Below are 24,700 nucleotides of genomic sequence, written 5' to 3'. Positions count from 1 at the left end.
AAGCTAATTGCTTTTCCCATATGTAATTCAACCATCAGACAAATAATTTTTCAACAATGGCTCCGTGTAGTCATCCGATTTTGCATGAACTGGTTTATAAAAGCTGTTTTCAACACTTGATTCATTCATTGCCTGTCTGTAATTGCCCAGAGGAAAGTTTAGTCAACTGCATTACTGTGAATCTGGAAACGATTGTGGGTGACACCAACATTCTCTAAAGGACATTGGTGAACCACGTGGGTTTTCCAACAATTCATAATGATCATCATTAAACTCTTAATCAGATTTTTATTGTGTTCAAATTCCACAGCTGCCATTGCAGGATTTGAATCCAGGTCCCCAGACCGTTACCTAGGTCTCTGGATTAGTAGTCTAATGATAAAACTACTAGGCCATTGCATCCCTTCAAGTATTAGACCAGTTAATTTCCAAATCTGCTTGTCTGTGCATTGATGATCATTTTGACTTATGGATATTGTTATAATATAACAGCACACACATTTGAGTACACACATCTTACACTACTGACAAGCATTACATGGCTCAACATGTTATGTAAGGGCGAGGCAGGAGGTTAGAGGGTGGGGTATGTTGCTGGTGGGGCTATCATGGCAACTCCAAATGAGAAGGAATTAACCTCCCTGAAGGCAAGCTGACTAGACTGTATGGGAAAGTTCACCTCTGTGCTTTCAATGCCCTGGGCAAGGGCACTGCCACCATGGATATGTCATGTCGTTCACAGGGAGCTGACCTACAAAGCTGTAAGGATGCAGCTTCTCATGGCATACATGATTGCTGGGAGGAGGCCAACTGGGCAACATTACAGGGTGACAGATGCTCCCAGGAATGATGGAGCAGGCTGACAGCAGAAAGCTCTTCGAGAAATAGAACTACATTTGATTCTGCTGTAGCACATGTTCTGGCCATAATTGGCCATAACGTGACTGACAGAAAGGGGAACACTACTTCTGAAATGAGAACGTGTGTTGGCTACTACATGATTCCATCGATAAGTGGAGGAGTATGCGTCAACATCACATGATCGTTTTGTGGACTTTGTCCTGAGCATGAGCAATGTTAGCGCCATGTGATCATTCCGTGGACTTTATTGTGAAGCGCCATCAAGCCACCTTGACATTTTTGCAAGGTAAAAGTGTTACATTTACTTTAATTCCATTATTAGATGTGAATTAAACATTTATTCAAACTGTGCTATCCTTTGTCTTAGGCGTTTGAGTGGCTTTTGAGTGATATTTTTTGATCGTCTGCCCCTAACTCCACTTTTTCCTGTAGATCCTGTTATTTCTATAGCGTGATTTTCTATAACACGATGTTGCATTGGAAATGCAACTATCACGTTACAGCAGAACCGACTGTATACATCTGACAAGGCTGCCTCCGCAGATCCACTTGAAAACAATATCAAGTTGATACAGATCAACCCTGTCAATATCTTGGTCATCCTGCTTTACCAGAATAAACAAAGAAGTACAGGCATCACCTGCTCTGACTGCAATGTCAAGAGTGACAGGAACAGCAACAGCAGGATTTGATACCAGTTTCAGACCAGCTTATAGAGGCAGAGCAGAGGGTTAAGGTAGATGGCAAGTGTTGACATGAAACCAAGTCGACAAGGTTCAATGTTTATGTCTGCTTATGACAAACTATGAGCATCATTGCCATCTCAGTATCTCCTGGAAATTCTCTCTGACATCTTCCTGCTTCTGAATAATCTCTTGTGTCCTTATGAATAAGGGGAGGGAATCACATCCTACATAGAAGGGAATGGCAGCTGTCAATTTCTATGTCAGACAATTGTTACAGAGAACTGTTGGGGAAATGTGTGTAATCTCACAGAGAACTCTCCTTATAATATCCAAGAGATCACTGATCCTCTGTTTGCTCAGGCAAACCTCTTTATTAATTTCCTGTAGAACTTCCCAAAGTGAGTCCATCAGCCAGGGTATTTGCAAGGCAAATATCATTACAAGATTTCTGTAGATCAATTCTACCCATGCAGCCACCACAGCACCCTCTCAGCAACCAGCGGTCTTCATGAAAAGGAAAGGGTTCCACTCTGTGAATTAGAAATAATGGGAACTGCAGATGCTGGAAAATCCGAGATAACAAAGTGTAAAGCTGGATGAACACAGCAGGCCAAGCAGCATCTTAGGAGCGCAAAAGCTGACGTTTCGGGCCTAGACCCTTCATCAGGAAAGGGGGAGGGGGGCGAGAGTTCTGAAATAAATAGGGAGAGGGGGGAGGCGGATCAAAGATGGATGGAGGAGAAGATAGGTAGAGAGGCCACAGAGAAGTTAAAGAGACAGGGATGGAACCAGTAGAGGTGAGTGTAGGTGGGGAGGTAGGGAGGGGTGGGTCAATCTGAGGAGGGTGGACTGGTCAAGGGGGCGGGATGATGTTAATAGGAAGGAAATGGAGGTGCGGCTTGAGGTGGGAGGAGGGGACAGGTGAGAGGAAGAACAGGTTAGGGAGACGGTGATGAGCTGGGCTGGTTTTGGGATGCAGTGGGGGGAGGGGAGATTTTGAAGCTTGTGAAATCCACATCGATACCATTGCGCTGTAGGGTTACTAAGTGGAATATGAGTTGCTGCTCCTGCAACTTTCAGGTGGCATCGTTGTCATCCCAGGAATGGGAGGGGCAGTTGAAATGATTCACGACTGGGAGGTGCAGTTGTTTATTGTGAACCGAGCGTAGGTGTTCTGCAAAGCAGCCCCCAAGCCTACACTTGGTTTCCCCAATGTAGAGGAAGCCACAACGGGTACAGTGGATACAGTATACCACATTGGAAAATGTGCATGTGAACATCTGCTTGATGTGGAAAGTCTTCATGGGGCCTGGGATGGGGGTGAGGGAGGAGGTGTGGGGGCAAGTGTAGCATTTCCTGCAGTTGCAGGGGAAAGTGCCAGCTGTGGTGGGGTTGGAGGGCAGTGTGGAGCAGACAAGGGAGCCCCGGAGTGGTCACTCCAGAAAGCAGACAAGGGTGGGGAGGGAAAAATGTCTTTGGTGGTGGGGTCGGATTGCAAATGGTGGAAGTGTCGGAGGATGATGCGTTGTATCTGGAGGTTGGTGGGGTGGTACGTGCGGAGGAGGGAGATTCTCTTCTGATGGTTTTGTGGGGACGGGGTGTGAGGGATGAGTTGCGAGAAATGTGGGAGACATGGTCGAGAACATTTTTGACCACTGCGGGGGGGGATGTTGCGGTCTTTGAAAAATGAGGACATCTGCGATGCATGGGAGTGAAATGCCTCATCCTGGGAGCAGATGCGGTGAAGGCAAAGGAATTGGGAATAGGGGATGGCATTTTTGCAGGAAGGTGGGTGGAAGGAGGTGTATTCTATGTAGCTGTGGGAGTCGGTGGGCTTGAAATAGACACTGGCTTCTAGGTGGTTGCCGGAGATGGAGACAGAGAGGCCCAGGAAGGTGAGGGATGTGTTAGAGATAGTCCAGGTGAACTTGAGGTTGTGGTGGAAGGTGTTGGTGAAGTGGATGAACTGATCAATCTCCTCAAGGGAGCACGTGGCGACACCGATACAGTCATCAATGTAATGGAGGAAGGGGTGGGGTTTAGGGCCAGTGTAGGTATGGAAGAGGGATTGTTCCACGTAACCTACAAAGAGGCAGGCTTAGCTTTGGCACATGCAGATACCCATGGCCACCTTCTTTGTCTGTAGAAAGTGGGAGGAATCGGGAATTGTCTGATTTATTTATGACCACAACAGACATATGCTGCATATCTGTGCATGTTATTTAGTGAGTGTTCACAATGCCTGGCATTCCGGAGCACTCATAGGTCCTACATTGTTCACTTCCCCTTGGCATATATAGGGATAGTGAGGTAGCAGTAAGACATGCTCCCTGTAATGCTGGATGATTACATTCATCACGAATCCACACACTGACATTGAGGAGAGATATGATATTATCCATTCTTCCAAAATGGAGGAGACAATTGGTTCCTGAAGATGAGATTCCTACATATGGACCAAACAGGCTCTGCATTGCAATATACCCCTGAGAGACTGTCTGACATCCTTTCATTTACTGTTGAACATTTGTATCATTGGAAGAGAAGACAGACCATTAGTTGCTAAAGATGCACAAATTCTTTAAAGTGGAATAATCAAGAATGGCTGCGCTTCTAAGATGAACAGACACAATTTTGCATCCTCACATCTGCCATTCGAATTTCTCCATTGGTACAGGACAGATCTTGATTGTTACCCATCAGCTCAAACCACACTTTCCCTGAATGTTATGCAAATGCAGAAATCAAGAAGGCCTCTGCCAGGTCCCTGTTTTTCCTAGATCATTCCAGCTTGCCCTACAATCAGAGCAAGAGAAGCGTTAAGTGTGTTGGGACCATGTGCAGGAGCACTTGATGGGCATGCATCATCCTGTCAAGTGAGTGGGAAGAGTAGTGCCAAAGGTGGACATGAGTCCTTCAGTGTACAACATGCCTGTGATGGTGCAGTGGGCAGGACTTGGCATGCCTCTCTGACCATAGAGTTAGCCTGAGTGAAAGCCATGAAAGGGGGAATTCAGCATTTTGACCCAGCACAGGAGAAAGAATGGTTGTATACTTCCAAGTCAGCATGGTGAGTGGCTTGGAGGCGAATTTACACATGGTCATGTTGTTATATATCTGCTGGCTTTGTCCTTCTCAGTTTAAGTGGCCATGCATTTGAAGGTGCTTCCTGAGCACCTTTGGTGAATTTCTGCTGCGTGTCTTGTAGGTAACACATGCTGGTGTAACTGAGCATCGGTACTGGAGAGAGTGGATGCTTGTGGATGTGGTGCTAATCAAGTGGCTGCTTTGTCCTGGATGCTGTCAAGCTTCTTGAGTGTTGTTGGAGCTACACTAATCCAGGAAAATGGGGAGTATTCCATCACACCCCAGTCTTGTACTTTGGAGGTGATGGACAGGCTTTGGTGGTGGTCAGGAGGTGAGTTACTGACTACTGTTTTCCAAAACTCTGACCTGATCTTGTGGACGCTATGTTCAAAAGTTCGGTCCAGTTGATTTTCCAGTTAACAGTAACTCCCAGGATGTTAGTTGGGGATTCAGTGACAGTAATACTATTGAATGTCTGAAGATTCTTGGAGATAGTTATCGTCTGGCATTTTGTATGGTGCGAATGTTACGTGCCACTTGTCAGCCCAAGCCTGGATATTGTCCAGATCTTATTGCACTTGAAGATGGACTGCTTCACAATCTGAGGAGTAGCTAATGGTGCTGAACTTGTGCAATTATCAGTGAATATCCCAGTTCTGACCTTATGATAGAGGGAAGGTAGTTGATGATGCGTGAACCTAGGACACTACCGAGAGGGCCTCCTGTAGTGATGTTTTGGAGCTGAGGTGGCTGACCTCCAACAATTACAACCATCTCCCTGTGTGCCAGGTATGACTTTAACCACTGGAGGGTTTGCCCCTGATACCCATTGATTCCAGTTTTGCTAGGGCTCTTTGATGCCATACACAGTCAAATGCAGCCTTGATGTTAAGTGCTGTTATTCTCACCTCTGGAATTCAGCTGTTTTGTCCATGTTTGAACCAAGGCTGTAATGAGATCTGAGCTGAGTGGCCCTGGCGGAACCCAAATTGGGTGTCGCTGAGCAGGTTATTGCAGAGCAGGTGCTTCTTGTTCGCACAAATGAACTTGCCTTCCATCACTTTACTGATAATCGAAAGTAGGCTGATGGGACGTTAATTGGCTGGGTTTGATTTTTCCTGCAAATTATGTGCAGAACATGCCTGGGAAAATTCCCATAGATGTCAGTTTTGCAATTGTATTGGAAAAGTTTGGCTAGGGAAGAAGCACGTTGTAGAGTTCAAGGTTTGATTCTACCTTTGGGTGACTTTCTTCATTCTGTGACATTCTCCCCGTGTCTGTTCCAAAGATGTTTGTTCTTATACTAGCTATGATCCTCTGAGTTTTGAGTACTATTTCTGGACTGTTTTCAGGGCCCACAACCTCTGAAGTATCCATTGTCTCCAAAGTTTCTTGATGCCATTTGGAGTGAACTAAATTGGCTGAAGGCTGGTATCTGTGATGTTGGGACAATTGAAGGAGGCTGAAATGGATCACCCACTCCACATTTCTGGCTAAAGATTGCTACAAACACTTTCGCCTTATCTTTTGCTTTGATGTGTTATCCTCTTCCATCATTGAGGATGGTAATATTTGTGGAGCCTCCTCCTCCACCTCCTCCTCCTTGTCCACTACCATTCAAGATGTGGCAAGACTGTAGAGCTTAGCTCTGATCTGTTGGCTGTGGGATCACTTAGCTGTGCCTATCACTTGCTACTTATGCTATTTGGCACTCAAGTAGTCGTGGTATGAGGTACAGTTTTAGGTATGCCTGATGCTGCTCCTGTTGTGCTTTTTTCCATGCCCTTCTACATTCTCTATTGAGCCGAGGTTGATCCCCTGGGTTAATAATAATGGTTAAATGGGGACTATGCCGAGCCATGAGGTTACAGATTGTGCTAGAGTACAGTTCTGCTGCTACTGATAATCCACAGCGCCTCATGTACACCTAGTCTTGAGATGTTAGATCAGTCTACCCATTTAGAATGGTGGCAGTGCCATGCAACAGGACGGAGAGTATTCTCAATGCGAAGGCGGGATTTTATCTCTCCAGAACTTTGAAGTGGTCACTCTTACCAGTACTGTCATTGGTAATTCCATCTGCAGCCAGCACATCAGTAAGGATGAGGTCAAGTATGTTTACCCCTCCAGTTGGTTCTTTTACCACCTGCCACAGACCCAGGCTACGAGCTGTGTCCTTTTAGACCCAACCAGTTTGATCAGTGGTGTTGCTAGTGCTGCACTCTTGCCACTCTCAGTGCTTCATCCAAGTGCTGTTCAATATGGATGAGTACTGATTCATCAGCTGAGAGAAGTTGGTACATAATAATCAGCAAGAGGTTTCTCTTCCCTTTGTCTGTTTAACCCAAAGCCATAAGTCTTCTTGGGGCCCAGAGTTAACGATGAGGACTCCCAGGGAAACTTCCTCCTGACTGTATACCACTGTGTTACCACTTCGCCCGGTATGTCCTGCTCATCAGAGAGGACATGCCCAGTGATGGTGATGGTGGTGTCCAGGATATTGTCTGCAAGGCATGGTTCCATGAGTATGACTATGTCAGGTTCTTGCTTGACTGACTTATGACATAGCTCTCACAATTTTTACACTAGCCTCCAAATGCTATTACAAAGAGGACTTTGTATGTCAACAGGGCTGTTTATGCCATTGTCTTTTTCAGTGCCTATGTCAATGCCTCGCTCCACCTGGTTTCATTTCATTGTTAAGACTTTGTAGCAATTGACACAACCGAGTGGCTTGCTGAGCAGTTGAGGGTCAACCACCTTGCTGTGAGTCCAGTGTCTCATGTAGGCCAGACCAAATGAGGATGGCGGATCTCCTTCCCTGAAGGACATTAATGAGCCAGGTGCATTTCCCAACAATCTGCAATGGTTTTACAGCGATCATTAGATCCCAGGCTTTTCTATTGATTTTAAATTCCATCATCTGTCATGGTGGGATTTAGATCTGGGTCTCCAGGCATTTGCTGAGTTCCCTGACTACTAGTCTAGCAAAAATATCACAAGACCATTGCCTCCTAATTGTTGCTTTTGTATCTGTTTCTGCACCTCCCCTGGCAGCAAGTTCAAGGTCCCTACTGCCCTCTGTGCAAAACAAAACTTGCCTTATACATCTCCTTTAAACCTTGCCCTCTCACCTTAAACTTCTGCCCTGAGTAGTTGACATTTCTACACTGGGAAAAAAAAACTCTGAATATGCACCCTATCCTTGCCTCGAATAATTTGATTTACTTCTCTCAGATCACTCTTCACCCTCACACTTCCTTGTGAAAACAACCCAAGACTGTCCAACCTCTTCTGATAGCTAATACATTCCAATCCAGGCAACATCCTGGTAAAGCTCCCTTGTAGCGCCTCCACATCTTTCCTATAGTGTGGGGACCAGAACTGCATGTAATAGTTGAATTATGGTGTAGCTAAAGTTTGATGTAATTGCAATATGGCTTGCCAATGTTTATACTAATTAAGGCAAGCAATCTATGCCCCTTCTTTACCAACTTATCCATTTGTGTTGCCACTTTCTTGCACCTCAGGTATTATCAATGCTCCTGCATATTTTACTACAAACTTTCCTCTTGCATTTGGCCTCCCAAAATACATCTGTGTTGATGTCTGTGAAAGGTTTGTGCCTCCTGCACAATCTGGGTCTGGGCCCATGCTGCCCCAGTCTAATGGGAATATTTCCTTTCACCTACAGAGAGGAATAGGATGGAAGCAAAGCAGAATATTCAGAAAGACACCAGAACAATGCTAAAGTATCTTATAACATTTGGCTCTTATCTCCAGGAAGAGGAGAAAGGGAGCACTGTATCACTGTCCATCTATGCCTGCCTGCTATGCCTGCTTCTTTGTAGGTTACTTGGAACAGTCCGTCTTCCGCACCTATACTGGCCCCAAACCTCACCTCTTCCTCCGTTACATTGATGACTGTATCGGCGCCGCCTCGTGCTCCCAAGAGGAGCTCGAACAGTTCATTCACTTCACCAACACCTTCCACCCCAACCTCAAGTTCACCTGGACCATCTCCAACACTTCCCTCACCTTCCTGGACCTCTCTGTCTCCCTCTCAGGCAACCACCTAGAAACTGATGTCCATTTCAAGCCCACCAACTCCCACACCTACCCAGAATACACCTCCTCCCACCCACCCTCCTGCAAAGATTCCATCCCCTATTACCAATTCCTTTGCCTCCGCCGCATCTGCTCCCAGGATGAGGCATTCCACTCCTGCACATCCCAGATGTCCTCATTCTTCAAGGACTGCAAACTATAGCCTGGCAGTGGTCGAGAATGCCCTCGACCATGTCTCCCACAGTTCCCGCAACACATCCCTCACACCCCACCCCCGCAATAACCGCCAAAAGAGAATCCCCCTTGTCTTCACATACCATGCCACCAACCTCCAGATACAACGCATCATCCTCCGAAACTTCCGCCATCTACAATCCAACCACACGACCAAAGACATTTTTCCATCCCAACCATTTTCTGCTTTCCAGAGAGACCACCCTCTCCGCGACCCCCTTATCCACTCCACACTTCCCTCCAATCCCACCACACCTGGCACTTTCCCCTGCAACTGCAGGAAATGTGACACTTGTCCCCACACCTCTGCCCTCACCCCATCCCAGGCCCCAAGATGACTTCACCTGCACATCTGCCAATGTGGTATACTGCATCCACTGTACCTGTTGTGGCCTCCTCTCCATCGGGGAAACCAAGCAGAGGCTTGGGGACTGCTTTGCAGAACACCTGCACTCGATTTGCTATAAACAACTGCACCTCCCAGACATGAACCATTTTAAATCCCCCTCTCATTCCATGACAAGCCCATCCTGGGCCTCCTGCAGTGCCATAATGATGCCACCCGAAGGTTGCAGGAACAGCAACTCATATTCCATTTGGGAACCCTGCAGCCCAATGGTATCAGTGTGGATTTCACAAGCTTCAAAATCTCCCCTCCCCCCACTGCATCACAAAACCAGCTCTGCTTACCCCGCCTCCCTAACATGTTCTTCCTCTCACCTATCCCCTCTTCCCACCTCAAGCCGCACCTCTATTTCCTACCTACTAACCTCATCCCGGCCCCTTGACCTGTCCATCCTCCCCAGACTGACCTATCCCCTCCCTACCTCCCCACCTATACTCTTTTCTCCACCTATCTTCTCCTCTATCCATCTTTGGTCTGCCTACCCCTCTCTCCCTATTTATTTCAGAACCCTCTCCCCATCCTCCTTTCTGATGAAGGGTCTAGGCCCGAAATGTCAGCTTTTGTGCTCCTAAGATGCTGCTTGACCTGCTGTGTTCAGCCAGCTCCACACTTTGTTATCACTGTCCATCTGGTGTCTTTGGATTGCAGTTGATGAAAGAGTGCTCAGGTAGCCTGAAATATGTCAGGCAAAACTTCTACACCAGAAGGTGCCAGTAGGAGTAAAATGGTTCCTCTCCATATATTTATTTTGAAAGTTATTCATGGGATGTGGGTGTAGCTATCTTGGCCAGAATCAACTACCCATTGTTAAATACTCTTGAGAGGATGGTGGAGGTGACCTGTCATCTTGAATCGTTGCTGCCCATGTGCTGTATGTTGAACCATCAGGGAGAGAGTCTCAGTACATTGACTCAGTGACACTGAAGAAACACCAATATATTTCAAAGATAACAAGGTGTAGAGCTGTATGAACACAGCAGGCTAAGCAGCATCAGAGGAGCAAGAAGGCTGATGTTTTGGGCCTAGACACTTCTTCAGAGTCTAGGCCCAAAGCGTCAGCCTTCTTGCTCCTCTGACACTGCTTGGCCTGCTGTGTTCATACAGCTCTACACCTTGCAATCTCAGATTCTCCAGCATCTGCTGTTCCTACTGTCTCTGAACATATTTCCAAGTCAAATGGTGCTATTTCCATTAATCTGCTGTCATCATTCTTCTAGATGGAAGTGATGGTGGGTTTGGCAGATGCTATCTGATGACCTTTGGTGAATTTCTGGAATGCATTTTGTATATAGCACATATTGCTGCTTCTGAGTGTCATTGGTGTTTGTGGATGTTCTGCCAACCAAGTGGGCTGCTTTCCCTCAGATGATGTCAAACTTTGTGAGCATTGTTGAAACTGCATTCATCCAGCTAAGTGGGGAATATTCCATAGCACTCCTAGCTTGTGCCTTTTAGATGGGTAGGCTTTGCAGAATGTAAGAGATGAGTTTCTTACTGCAGATTCTGTTAGAGCCACAATAGTTATACGGCTACAGCCAGTGCAACTCAGTTTCTGGTCAATGCTATCTGCCACAATATTGAGTAAATGATGATAACACCAATGAATATCAAGCGACAGTGGTTAGATTTTCTCTTTGAAGATGTCCATTGCTTGGCATTTGTGTAGCATGAAAATTAACAGCCACTTTTCAGCCCAAGCCTGGGTACTGTCCAGATCTTGTTGCATTTGGCCATGGGCTGTTTGGGTACCTGAAGAGTCAGTAATTGTGCTGAACATAGTTTGATTATTGGTGAACATCCCACTTTTGATTTTAAGATGGAGGAGGGATCATTGATGAAGCATTGTGGAAATGTTTGGGCCTCAGACACCACGCTGCGGAGCTCTTGCAGAGATGAATGGAAACAAAATGTCTGACCTCTAACAATCACAACAATCTTCCTGTGTATCAAGTATGATTCCAACCAGCAGAGAGCTTTCCCCCGATTCCCATTGACTGCAGTTTTTCTCCTCAGTGTCAGTCAAGCACAGCCTTGATGTCAAAGTCACTCATTGCCCTCCCACCTCTGGAATTTGTCTCTTTTGGCCATGTTTGAACTAAAGCTGTAATGAAGTTGGTACTAGCTGGACCTGAGAGAACCCAAACTGCATGTCAGTGAGCAGCTATGACTGAATGTCTATCTCTCCTTGGAACTTGCTTCATATAAAATTGGCTGAAAAGTGGTTGATCACTCCAGAACTGACCATGACGACTGTGCTGCTATCCAAAATGTCTGCTGCCATATTTAAATGCTTCCGGGGACCCTTTCACTCATTGCAATCCAGGAACTCCAAAATGGACGTTAGTGGTCCTATGCGCTGAGGTTTTAAATCTTGAACCCGACTTCAATAGTGCTTAATAACAAAGTGTGGAGCTGGATGAACACAGCAGGCCAAGCAGCATCTTAGGAGCACAAAAGCTGACATTTCGGGCCTAGACCCTTCATCAGAGAGGGGAATGGGGAGAGGGTTCTGAAATAAATAGGGAGAGAGGGGGAGGCGGACCAAAGATGGTTGGAGGAGAAGACAGGTGGAAAGGAGAGTATAGGTGGGGAGGTAGGGAGGGGACAGGTCAGTCCGGGGAGGACGGACAGGTCAGGGAGGCGGGATGAGGTTAGTAGGTGGGAAATGGAGGTGCGGCATGAGGTGGGCGGAGGGATAGGTGAGAGGAAGAAGAGGGTAGGGAGGCGGGGATGAGCTGGGCTGGTTTTGGGATGCAGTGGGGGAAGGGGAGATTTTGAAGCTTGTGAAGTCCACATTGATATCATTGGGCTGCAGGGTCCCCAAGCGGAATAAGAGTTGCTGTTCCTGCAAACTTTGGGTGGCATCATTGTGGCACTGCAGGAGGCCCAGGATGGACATGTCATCTAAGGAATGGGAGGGGGAGTTAAAATAGTTCGTGACTGGGAGGTGCGGTTGGTTATTGTGTACCAAGCGGAGGTGTTCTGCAAAGCAGTCCCAAAGCGTCCGCTTGGTTTCCCCAAAGTAGAGGAAGCCACAACGGGTACAGTGGATGCAGTATACCACATCGGCAGATGTGCTGGTGAACATCAAGATGTGCTTGATATGGAAAGTCATCTTGGGGCCTGGGATGCAGGTGAGGGAGGAGGTGTGGGAGCATGTGTAGCACTTCCTGCTGTCGCAGGGGAAGGTACCCGGTGTGGTGGGGTTGGAGGGCAGTGTGGAGCGCACAAGGGAGTCGCAGAGAGAGTGGTCTCTCTGGAAGGCAGACAAGGGTGGGGATGGAAAAACGTCTTTGGTGGTGGGATTGGAATGTTGATGGCGGAAGCATCGGAGGATGATGCTTTGTATCCGGAGGTTGGTGGGGTGGTACCTGAGGACGAGGGGGATTCTCTTAGGGCGGTTATTATGGGGGTGAGGTGTGAGGGACGTGTTGCGGGAAATGCGGGAGACATGGTCAAGGGCGTTTTCGACCACTGCGGGGGTGGGGGGATGTTGTGGTCTTTGAAGAACGCGGACATCTGGGATGTGCAGGAGTGGAATGCCTCATCCTGGGAGCAGATGGAGCAGAGGTGAAGGAATTGGGAGTAGGGGATGGAATTTTTGCAGGAGCGTGGGTGAAAGGAGGTGTATTCTAAGTAGCTGTGGGAGTCGGTGGGCTTGAAATGGATATCAGTTTCTAGGTGGTTGCCTGAGATGGAGACAGAGAGGTCCAGGGATGTGTTGGAGATGGTCCAGGTGAACTTGAGGTTGGGGTGGAAGGTGATGGTGAAGTGGATGAACTGTTCAAGCTCATCTTGGGAGGAAGGGTGGCGCCGATACAGTCATCAATGCAACGGAGGAAGAGGTGAGGTTTGGGGCCAGTGTGGGTGCGGAAGAGAGACTGTTCCACGTAACCTACAAAGGGACAGGCATAGCTTGGGCCCATGCGGGTACCCATGGCCACTCCCTTTTTCAGTACGAAGTGGGAGGAATCGAAAGAGAATTTGTTGAGGGTGAGGACGAGTTCGGCTAGGTGGATGAGGGTGTTGGTGGAGGGGGGGGGCTGGTCGGGACTGCAGGAAAGGAAGAAGCGGAGTGCCTTGAGGCCATCTGCATGAGGAATGACTCAATGGTGCTTAATTTGGGTTCTCTATTCCTTTGTGACAAGGCCATACAGGTATATCATCATTACTTAGAGCAGGTCACATTTCCCTTTTTATTACAGAATTTCACGTTGAATTGAAGAGACTGTTTAAATCAAACCAGAGTACTGAGAATTTTTTAAAGGAAGATCACTAATCACAATTGGCAAAAGCGTACAATTGAAATAAGGCAGAAAAAACACATTTTTATCGATATCTGCTGTCATTTTTCTCTTCACATCAAGATGAATGTTAATCATTTTTATGCCAGTCAATTCAGCAGAAAAAAAGGAATGCCTGTATAGATAATTGTAAACCCATTATATAGTGATTCCTTCAAACACCTGGACAACTACAGATTAAATTCTTGTGCATGTCAAATACAATGTCTGCATTAGATGCTCATTCATCGTTTCTGTTTTACTTATAAATTTTTAAGATGATTGCGTGCTATTAGCAGTGAATGGAAAAGAATCCAGGATGGTAGCAATGAAAAGATGGCACCAGTTGCTGCCCAGATGATTTAGAATCTAGAATTTAGTATGTTTCTTATATCACGTTTTGGAGTGTCCCAGGATCACAAACGTTCTTTGATAATTACCACTTTAAAGTTGATAAAAATGGGAGCTATCCATTTTTTTCAGTTTCGGTGTTAATCACAGCAGTGTGAAACATTAAACACTGAAAAGCTTCTCTGTTATATGTATTACACATGCAATGCTTTGTTTCTTCAATAGGTAAAACTGGGCTGTCTGACTGAATATGAAGCTTTGCTTTCTGTTCTGACCTGTTAACTATTGTGCCCACTATTAGTTGAGGACTCCTGAGATGCTGGAAGGGTGAGAAGGCGAAGGACCCAGAAGGAGTGCTCATAACCTGATAATGTGTACACTATACGGAAAAGAGATACTTTCTATCATTGAGGAGGTTAAGGTAAAGGCCTGCACAATGTAATCAAAAACGGATTACAGTATATCTTTGAATCACAGATACGACCAAAACACCATATTAACACTGTACCCAGAGATAATGGGAACTGCAGATGCTGGAGAATCCGAGATAACAAAATGTGGAGCTGGATGAACACAACAGGCCAAGTAGCATCTTAGGAGCACAAAAGCTGACGTTACAGTCATAGACACTTCATCAGAAAAGGGGGATGGAGAGATGGTTCTGAAATAAATAGGGAGAGAGGGGGAGGTGGACTGAAGATGGATAGAGGAGATGATAGGTGGAGAGGAGAGAATGGTTGGGGAGGTTGGGAGGGGATAGGTCAGCCCGGGGAGGACGGACGGGCCAAGGGGGCGGGATGAGGTTAGTAGGTAGGTAATTAAGGTGTGGCTTGAGGTGGGAAGAGGGGATGGGTGAGAGGAAGAGCAGGTTGGGGAGGCGGGGAAAAGCTGGGCTGGTTTTGGGATGCAGTGGGGGAAGGGGAGATTTTGAAGCTTGTGAAATCCACATTGATACCATTGGGCTGCAGGGTTCCCAAGCGGAATATGAGTTGCTGTTCCTGCAACGTATGAGTGGCGTCATTATGGCACTGCAGGAGGCCCAGGATGGGCATGTCGTCTAAGGAATGGGAGGCGGAGTTGAAATGGTTCGCAACTGGGGGGTGCAGTTGTTTAACACTGTACCGACTACTCTAGTAAAAGTGATGACAGCGTTCAATTTATTTTTGTTTCTGAGTTGTATCAGGTTGAGATTACCAATGACCTACTTTGTTATGTTGATGATTAAGTTAAATTCAACACTGAAATCTGGCAGCAAAAGGAAATGTTTGCAAAAATTTTACAGATGCCATTGCACATCAGCATGTAGGGTATCATCAGTTGTACCCATCTGGACAGTCAAGTGCCTGTGTAACAAGCCAACATTCATCAAGGTGACCACTTTGTGAAGGCCTAAATGGTGTGCAATTTCAGCCAAAATATTGTGCACATGAACACACAATTTAAGAACAGTACCCTTGGTAGTCTTGTAGGAGTTGTTGATTCTCATTTATGCTAAGGAGAGTATTTTGAAGAGTAACTGTCTTTGAAAGAACCGTCTGCATTACAAATAGCAGTGCCCTATGACATCTCAATGCAATCGATACTGAGCAAAGATTCCAAATGAATGGGCAAATATCCACTGAGCAAAGACTTATCATGTTGAAACACTAGTTTTTCTTTATGGATATTTTGAGGATTCTCAGCAACAAATCTTACAGAGAATTGGTCGTGTATCAATAGTGTTCCTCATGCTACATAGCCATGGAAATATTTATGTCTGTTGCTGGGAAAGAATGATCTAGAAATGGAAATACCATGGGTCAGATCTTTCAAGGTATGATTGCTAGCAGTTCGAAGTAAGATCAGAAATGCAAATTGTGTCCCCAGGGAAATTCCGATTCATCAACTTGCGGGAATTGCCCAGGAACTTTGAACTTCTGATGAGCAACTGCCCTGCTCTACCAGACCCCCTGAGTGTGAGGTAGACTTTGGAAAGTTTGAATTTATATATCTGGATACTCATCCAGGAAACATGAGACCAAGATGAATTTGTCTAACCGCTGAATGGAACTGCCTTCCGCCACCTCGCCACAATCCCTCTGCTTACCGTTGTCTCCCTCCCTGAACTACTACCTTAAACTGTCTGCATCCCCTAGCCCCATGACTCTGCCCCAGCTCAACCTGCTGTCCTCCATATGGCAACCAATTTTGCCACGACCCAACCCCTGATGACTCTTTGACACACACCCTTAGTCACCCACTCACCAAGCCTTCCATGTGCCACTTATAACTTGCCACCCTATCCATCAGCTTTTCACCCATGACTTCACTTTCCTATCACTTAGCTTCCTGTCAAAAGAATCACCTGCCACCGTACCCACACAACACTGAATTTTCTAAGACCCCTACCCATTTGCTGCTCACCAAGTTGCTAGCCTAGCCAGCCTCATTTCTGCTATTTTACACACTTGCCTACCTGCCATCTAACTCATCTACCAACCTAACGTACTGTTATCTGACTGACAACTTCATTCTCTTTCTCCATTTAGTGTTGGGGATGCCCATGACTGAGCAGCACAAAATGGCTGACACCTGCCCCAGCTGACTCTGCAGAACAGGGCGGACTGTAGTTAGAAGGCTTAGGAAAAAAACATTTGCTAAAGTATAATTTAATTTCCACTGGTAGAACAACAGCAGATCTTTGTAATCAAGAGTCTGATTTAAGATAGAATATGAAGCTGCAAAACAACAGACAAAAACACTTCACAATAATTAATGATAACAAATTCAGAAAAATAAGCGGTGTTCAGACCTGAAAGGTCAGCTTTCCTGCTCCTCTGATGCTATCTGTCCTGCTGTGTTCCTCTAGCTACACACTGTGTTATCTCTGACTCCAGCATCAGCAGTTCTTACTATCTCACAATAATTAGTCTTGTTTTGACTTTGTTTATAATATTAAGATAGGTTCTAGTTAAAGATTCTAGTTAAAGATAATCATTGAGATAAATCTTGAAGTAGCTATAGATCCACATGTATACAAAATCACTAAAATATTCAAAGAAAATATTTAAATAAAAATATAAGAAAAACCCAGCCTCAGAGAGTAATAACAGCCATCTTATCATTAAAGGGAGAAATCAGACATTGGAATGTGGATTGAATGAACCCAATATGAGACTCCCAAGGATAAAGATGGGGGTGCCTAGTAAGAACAGTAAGAAATAAATTGCCTGCAAATCATTAGCTAAATAATGCTAACACTAGGCATAAATATAAAACTTTACATATAACTAACTTTGTAGTAAAACTAATATTATGAATTTTTAGCACTTAATAAGAACTGACTTCTTTTGTATCTCCTATAGTTAGGACTGTGGGAAATATAAAATGACTAGCAGAATTCAAGCAGTTCTTAGAGACACGCAAGTTTGGGAAATGCCAAAAGGAGTATAACCATTAAGTTTGGAATGTGAATTAATGGGATGCATTGTAGGATCCCAAGACCGAATGATTACAATGTCTGCTAATTAACATAAGGTCATGGGGAATCTAGGGATGGCCACCATTGATTCGGTGTTTTACAGGACTGGATGGACATATTAAGGAGGAAAGAACAATGACAATGTTGCATGTAATTCTTGTAACACTAAATGTATGAAGATGTTGATACCCACTGGGAAAATTAGAGAGTCACTGATTTCTCTTCCAATTTGAGCCAAAGAATAAGGGGGTTACTGAGCCCTCATGTCAAAGCCTGATTCAGGATGATCACTGGCCTCTGACTGATGACACCAGAGTTTGCTTGAATAAATTACCAAGTGCCTGAACTCTGCTGACTGCTGAAAGTTATTACCATCAGGGACTTGCTCCTGCACTTAGAATGCTGACAATGCATTGGGGACAGAGGTACCGGAGAAGGGCAAGGCCATTCAGCCCTTCAAGCCTTGTCCACCATTCAATGAAATTAAGTTTGTCCTGTGGCCTACCTCCATATACCTTCCTTTGGTCCAAATCACAAAAAAATTATCTATCTCAGTTTTAAAGTTAAGAGCTGATCTAGCATCAACTGCCATTTGTGGAGGTGAGTTTCAAACACACACTGGCCTTTGTGTATAGAAGCGTTTCATATTCATTCACACATTTGCTCACCTATTCACTCATACACTCAATTGCAAACACTTTGCGAAGTAGTTTTAAAGCTCCAAAGCTTTTCAATGTGTTAGTGAGCTCTTCCCTGAATCTGATGGCCAGTGCACTGAAAAGGTAGAGAGGCAATCCCCCAGCTCCTGATTGGCACCACGAGAAAATAGGTTGATGGAACTTTGTAATGTGTTTTTAAAGCCGCCTACTCAGATTGGAAGATGTGGTCAGAAATATGAACTCTGTTAGGATGCAGAAAGGCAACAGCAGAGTGCCTATCAAATAATGATTTTCAGTCCTCAGATGATTCAGGTCTGTGTCTGGGCTCATTGGCCAACCATTGTCCCACTAAAACAAATGGCAGTATTAAAATTGTTCCATTTTCAATATTTTTCATATGCCTCTTTCTGAGTTTACCTGTTGCATATGTTGTGCATGTCTTCAGCAATGTAAATAAGATTCCATAATTTTACAATTCCAGCAAATTATTAGAACATTTCGTTAGGCACACTACTATTCTAGAAGTTCTGATTCAATTCTAGATTAAATAAATAGCTACTGACCTTTTTAATTTTGAATGTCAAGTTGCTGATATCTCTTCTACATTTACAGGGATGTAGCTTCGTGGTCTATGCCAATTAAGAGTGGATTGATACTCCACACTCGGCAAACATCCATGGACTTTGTTATTTTGTATAGTTATTTTCAGATTCTTGTCTGGGTATTTTTCTTTCATTTTAACCCCTATTTTCATCTGTCAGTTGGATTGCTTCCTTCTGCATTATTTATACAGGCTGAGCGGCTTTTCACATTGTACAGTAATATTTATGCAAGATCATATGTATTAACTGCTCAACTCTATATTTGTTTTCCTTTAAAGCAAGAGATTCATACAATAGGAATTCATTGAAGCTGTGCTTATAACAAACTAAGTGGATTGGAATTGCCATAAAAAGTAAATGGTACACATAGAAACAGAAAATAAATCTATTAAAAGAAATTAGAGAACAGTCACTGTTGAAAAGGTACCACAACCGATATTGGACTACAATCAATTCAAAGCAATGCATCTGATACTTAACTGAATCAAAACACAGGTTTTTTTTGTTCATCTGTGGGATATAGGCATTGCTGCCTCAGACAACATTTATTGCCCATCGTTAATCGCCCTTGGTAATGGTCAGCTGCCTTCATGAATTGCTGCACTCCATCTGGTTGAGGTACATCCACAATGCTTTTAGTGGGGGTGTTTCAGGATTTTGATCTAGCAACAACAAAGAAACGGTGATAACTTGCAACTTAGGATGTTGAGTGGTTTGCAGGGGAACTTGCAGCCTGTGATTTTCCCATATATCCACCCGCTTTGTTCTTCTAGGCGACTGTGTTTTTAGGTTTGGAATGTGCTATCTAAGGAGCCTTTGTTGCGGGGCATTTTATGATGCTTGGCACTCAAGTATTCCTGTTTCTTTAGCTGCACCAGTTTGAGGCCTGATTTTTAGGTGTGCCTAACTGCTGCTCCTGGCATGCAGTCTTCATCAAACCAAGGGTGATCTCTAGCTTGTTATTCGTGGGAAAATGGGGGATATGCTGGACCATGAGTTTGCAGTTTGTGTTTGAGTACAATTCTGCTGGTGGCCCAAGGAGCCTCATGATGCCCAGTGTTTATGACTAGACCTGTTTGAAGTCTGCCCTGCTTAGCACAGTAGTAGCGTCATGTAGCATAATGAAGGGTATCTACAGTGGGACTTTGAAGATGGGACTTCGGCTGCACAAGCACTGAATGGTTGTCAATCCTACCTATACTGTCTTGAATTGATGTATCTGAATTAGGCAGGTTGGCGAGGATGTGGTCAAATATGTTTTTGCCTCTTGTTGGTTGTCTGGTTACCTGCTACAGACCCAGTCTAGCAGCTATGTCCTTTAGGATTTTAATGGCTTGTTCAGTAAAAGCATAGCAGAGCTACACTTGGTGGTGGATGTTAAAACCTACCACCAGAATACATTCTGTGCCTTTTCCATTTTCTGTGCTCTTTCAAGCAGAGTTCAACGTGGAGGTGTAATTATTCATCAGCCCAGGGCAAGAGCAAGGGGAGTGGTGGGTATGGTGGGTTGTCATCAGCAGGCGGTCTCCTTGCTAATTTTGGCCCGGATACCATGAGGCTTCATGGGGTCCACAGATAATGTTGACGACTTCCAGGTAACTTTCAATGAACTGTAAGTCACTGAAAGCCACCTCTGCTTTTGCTGTCCTGATGGTGGGACAGGACTTATCTAGAGTTGACAATGGCATTGTTTGATATATGAGCTCTAATGCATTATTCCATAAGTGTGACAATGCCAAGCTGTTGCTTGACTGGCCTGTGAGGCAGCATTCCCAATTTTGGCATTGGCCCCAAACATTTGTCATTAGAACGTTTTGGGTTTGCTGTTGCCATTTCTGGTATCTAGGACAATACCAGTTTGTCCATCCAGTTTCACTCGTTTTTTGAGATTTTTTAGTGGTTGATACAACTGAGTGGCTTGCTAATGGAACATTGTGCTGGCAAACTTCCTCTCGGAAATTATATTGTCGTGCTGAAATGATAAATTCAGCAAAATGCAGTGTGTTAGGTTTTATTGGTAGAGGGATTGAGTTTCGGACCCATGATGTCATGTTGCAGCTGTACAAAATTCTGGTGCGGCTGAACTTGGAGTGTTGTATACAGTGCTAGTCACCGCATTATAGGAAGGATGTGGAAGCTTTGGAAAGGTACAGAGGAGATTTACAAAGATGTTGCCTGGTATGGAGGGAAGATCTTATGAGGTTGGGCTGAGGGACTTGCTGCTTTCATTAGAGAGAAGAAGGTTAAGAGATGACTTAATAGAGACATACAAGATGATCAGAGGATTAGATAGGGTGGACAGTGAGAGCCTTTTTTCTTGGGTGATGTTGGCTAGCATGAGGCCACATAGCTTTAAAATGAGGGGTGATAGATATAGGACAGGTGTCAGAGGTAGGTTCTTTACCCAGAGAGTAGTACAGGCGTGGACTGCTCTGCCTGCAACAGTAGTAGGCTCGCCAACTTTAAGGGCATTAAATGGTCATTGGATAAGCATATGGATGATAATGGAATAGTGTAGGTTAGATGGGCTTCAGATTGGTTCCACAGGTCAGCGCAACATCGAGGGCCGAAGGCCCTGTACTGTGCTGCAATGTTCTATGTTCTATGTACCTACCTTAATGTGTATTTATTATTTTAAATAGCTTTTCTCAGAAAAAAAAGTGTTAGAATTATATAGCATCACTAGCGTTGTTGATTAGTCTGCAAGAATGTGAGTCACTAAGGTCACCATAGGCTAATTAATTCCTAACATATAGCTGCCATAAAATTCTGCTGATTGGGGAAGTCCACACTGCCCCTTGAAGCATCCCATCCAGACCCATTCACCTGTAATCCACACACCCCTGAACATTATGGACAATTTTGCATGGCCAATCCACCTAGCCTGCACATCCTTGGGCTGTGGGAGGAAACCGGAGCACCCGGAGGAAATCCATGCAGACACGGGGAGAATGTGCAAACTCCACACAGACGGTCACCTGAGGCTGGAATTGAACCTGGGTCCCTGGAGCTGTTAGGCTGCAGTGCTAACCACTGAGCCATCGTGCCGCCCCAGCATAATGTTTAACCAATACAGCCAGCCAGTAACGTATACAAGATATAATGTATAAAGTATATGGTAAGTGCTAAAGTATAGTATTTGACTGCTCTGAAATAATGCCCATGACTCTAGATATCTGATTTCAGCTGTTATTTCCATTTTCTACTCCATATTCCCCACTACCACACTCTAAGATCTTTCTGTTGCTTGTCTATTGACTCATTCTTTTGCCTCTTCATTTCATGCATTGCCATTATATTTCTTCTGTAGTCAGGGACATCCAATTAAAGAACGCACTGTATCTCTATAATTTTGTGACTTATTTAATTTTACACCATTATGCTCCACTCACACCTACCAATTAAGCATATATATATAATGTAAATAATTACATGACAATCCAAGAAATTGGATAGGAAAATGCTCTATCATTCATTGCAATTTTGCCTGATCTTTTGTAACAACTCAATTTTCTCACCTATTCCCCATAGCCCTGATTCCTCGAGAAACCAAACAGCTTATCTGTTTCGATTATATTCTATGATGGAACATTCAGAACTCTCTGAGATCAAGGATTCTAAAGATTCACAAACTTTGGAACAAAGAAATTTCTGCTCATTTCAGATTTATCTTCAGTTCATGTCCCATGTTCTAGATTCCCCAACCAGCACAATGGATTAGCCAAAATGAAGTTCAGTGAAATTAAGTTGAGGGAAATAAAGACAAAACATATGAATCCTAAGGGTGATTATGTAATGATTAGAAAGGTCGTGGGTTTAAAGTATTTCAGCATTTTGCTGAAGGAATGTGTGTGCTTATTTACTCCAAGACTCGTAACTCAGCTATAATGAACTGAACTGCCACAGTAATCCTGGAAAAGATGAAGTTTTCTTTAAAACAGATAATTATCAGATGTGATAATGTAAACTATTTATCAATGGAATTTGTGATAATTGTGAAATTGTGCTTTGTAAATATCATATGTTAGATGATGTAACAGTGATGAATAACAAGCACAAGCTGAAGTCAGAGCTTAATGGAAACAAGTAATAAGCCTCTTTAGAAACAAGTCTTAATGAGTTAATTGATCAAACCAATGTACAAAACGTAACTTGTTTTTGATGTTTGCCGGTTATGAAACTAATCATTTGCTGGAGACTGGATAGTATCAAGAATTTAAATGCATAGCTTCTTTGTATATTAGAAGTATAAAACAAGCTTGCCTCTCAGTAAAATTTAGCGAAGCTCAGGGAGATTATTTGATCAACACTTGGAAGTTGAGACAGAATGAGTTGATTACCTGTTCTTCTGATCTTTGGACAAATCCACGTAAAAGCATTCGCGTGATTGCAAACCTTATGTAGGTAAGATTTTTGCTGTGTTTTTTTTGTGTTGTACTTTGCTTTAATACAAAACATTGGGCACATTCCATTGTTAGAATTGTTTGATTTTTTGATTTCCAGAGTAAACACAATAGATCAGTGGAAGTGGGATTAACAGCACACAGGCAAAAAAAAACATTTTGTGTCTACCCTGTCAAATGTCTTCAGAATGTTGTATGTTTCAACCATTATTTCTTATTTGTTTAAATTTCAGGGAGTGTAATCCAAATTCACTCAGCCTCTAGACTTAGGGGAGGCCTTTTATCCCAGGGACCAATCTAATAAAGCTTTGCTATACCATCTCCAAGGTAAGTTTGACATGCTTTAAATGTGGAGATCAAAATTCTTGCACAGTGCTCACCAAAACCCTGTTAAATTATGTTACCTCTTTATCCTAGTGTTCCAGTTTCCTTACGATAAAAGCTCAGCTGTAATTTGCCTTTCTAATTCCCAGTGTTACATTTTTTGTGTTCTCCATGTGGGTGCATGCAGGCTTCTCTGAATGTAAAAATTTACATATGTCATGCCTTTTAACAATATCTTGCTTCTCTATTCTTACTATTAAAATGAACAACCTCACACTTCCCCACATATTTGCCCTTCTGCTACCTTGTTCCTACTCACTTAACCTGTCTATATTCCTTTGCAGTTTCTTTGCAATCCCATCTATCATATATTCTCATTTAGCTTTATATCATCAGTAAACTCAGATTATTCAGTCTCAATTATTTACAAATTATTATTATAGATGGTAAACAGATAAGGCCCCAGCATTGATACTTCAAGCACTCCATGAGGAATAACCTGCCAATTTATAAATGGCCCATTCATCACAATCCTTTGCTTCAAGACTGTTCATCCTGCCAGTATATTATCCCAAAACAAGTGAGCATTTATCTTGTATATTTACCTTCTGTGTGGCATCCGCTAAAATATTATGTGGAAATATTAGTCTCCTATATCTTGTTCAAATCCCCACACAGAACTTGTTAAAGGTGCGAGGACAGGGTCTTGAGGGCTTTAGAAGTGACAATGTGAAGGCAAGGAAGGGGTCTAAAAGGTGTTGAAGTGGAATGATCAGTCCTCTCCAAGGAACCCTGGGCATCCATGAAGAAGGATCCCATTGCTCGCAGCTAAAGCTGATGCCCTTCCTCCATGGCCTGGGCCTTGTGGGTGAAATACCAGTGGGACAACATCAGGCCTGTAAGTGACCATTGACTAACTGTTTAATGCTGTAAAATTTCAGACTGGAATGGAATGGGTTGCTGGGTAATGGATGTTGTATAAGTCATTTCATCCCTCAAAATATTAACTGACATAATACAATCAGCTCCACCCAAGAGATTCTAAAGGATTTGTCCTGTAGGGAGCTAATGAATGTTGTACTAATTTCCAAAGTGTGTTTCAACGATTGTTATTCGAGTTAACAGTGTGTAGTTAAAACAGTAATATGAAATTGTTCTTAAATCGAGCCTGATGTCTCTTGAGATAATCATGCATCCTCGATGTAATGTAACTAGCTACTATGCAATACATAATAAACCTTTACTGTCTAATTAAGTCAGAGTGCATCTTCTGCCA

The 24,700-nt window shown here is 43.9% G+C and overlaps 1 long non-coding RNA gene across 1 annotated transcript in view; it reads left to right on the top strand.

Annotated features, from left to right (window-relative positions):
* The first annotated feature begins 960 nt into the window (after positions 1–960).
* LOC125458632 (uncharacterized) overlaps positions 961–24,700 on the top strand; it is a 40,068-nt gene continuing 16,328 nt past the window's right edge. The window contains exons 1-2 of the long non-coding RNA XR_007248870.2: positions 961–1,147; positions 23,334–23,427. This is a non-coding gene — a long non-coding RNA (uncharacterized LOC125458632). The remainder of the gene's footprint in view (positions 1,148–23,333; positions 23,428–24,700) is intronic.

Source organism: Stegostoma tigrinum, chromosome 15 (assembly GCF_030684315.1).
Source record: "Stegostoma tigrinum isolate sSteTig4 chromosome 15, sSteTig4.hap1, whole genome shotgun sequence".
In the NCBI taxonomy this organism is placed as follows: Eukaryota; Metazoa; Chordata; class Chondrichthyes; order Orectolobiformes; family Stegostomatidae; genus Stegostoma; species Stegostoma tigrinum.
This window is presented reverse-complemented; position numbering and strand designations above follow the sequence as displayed.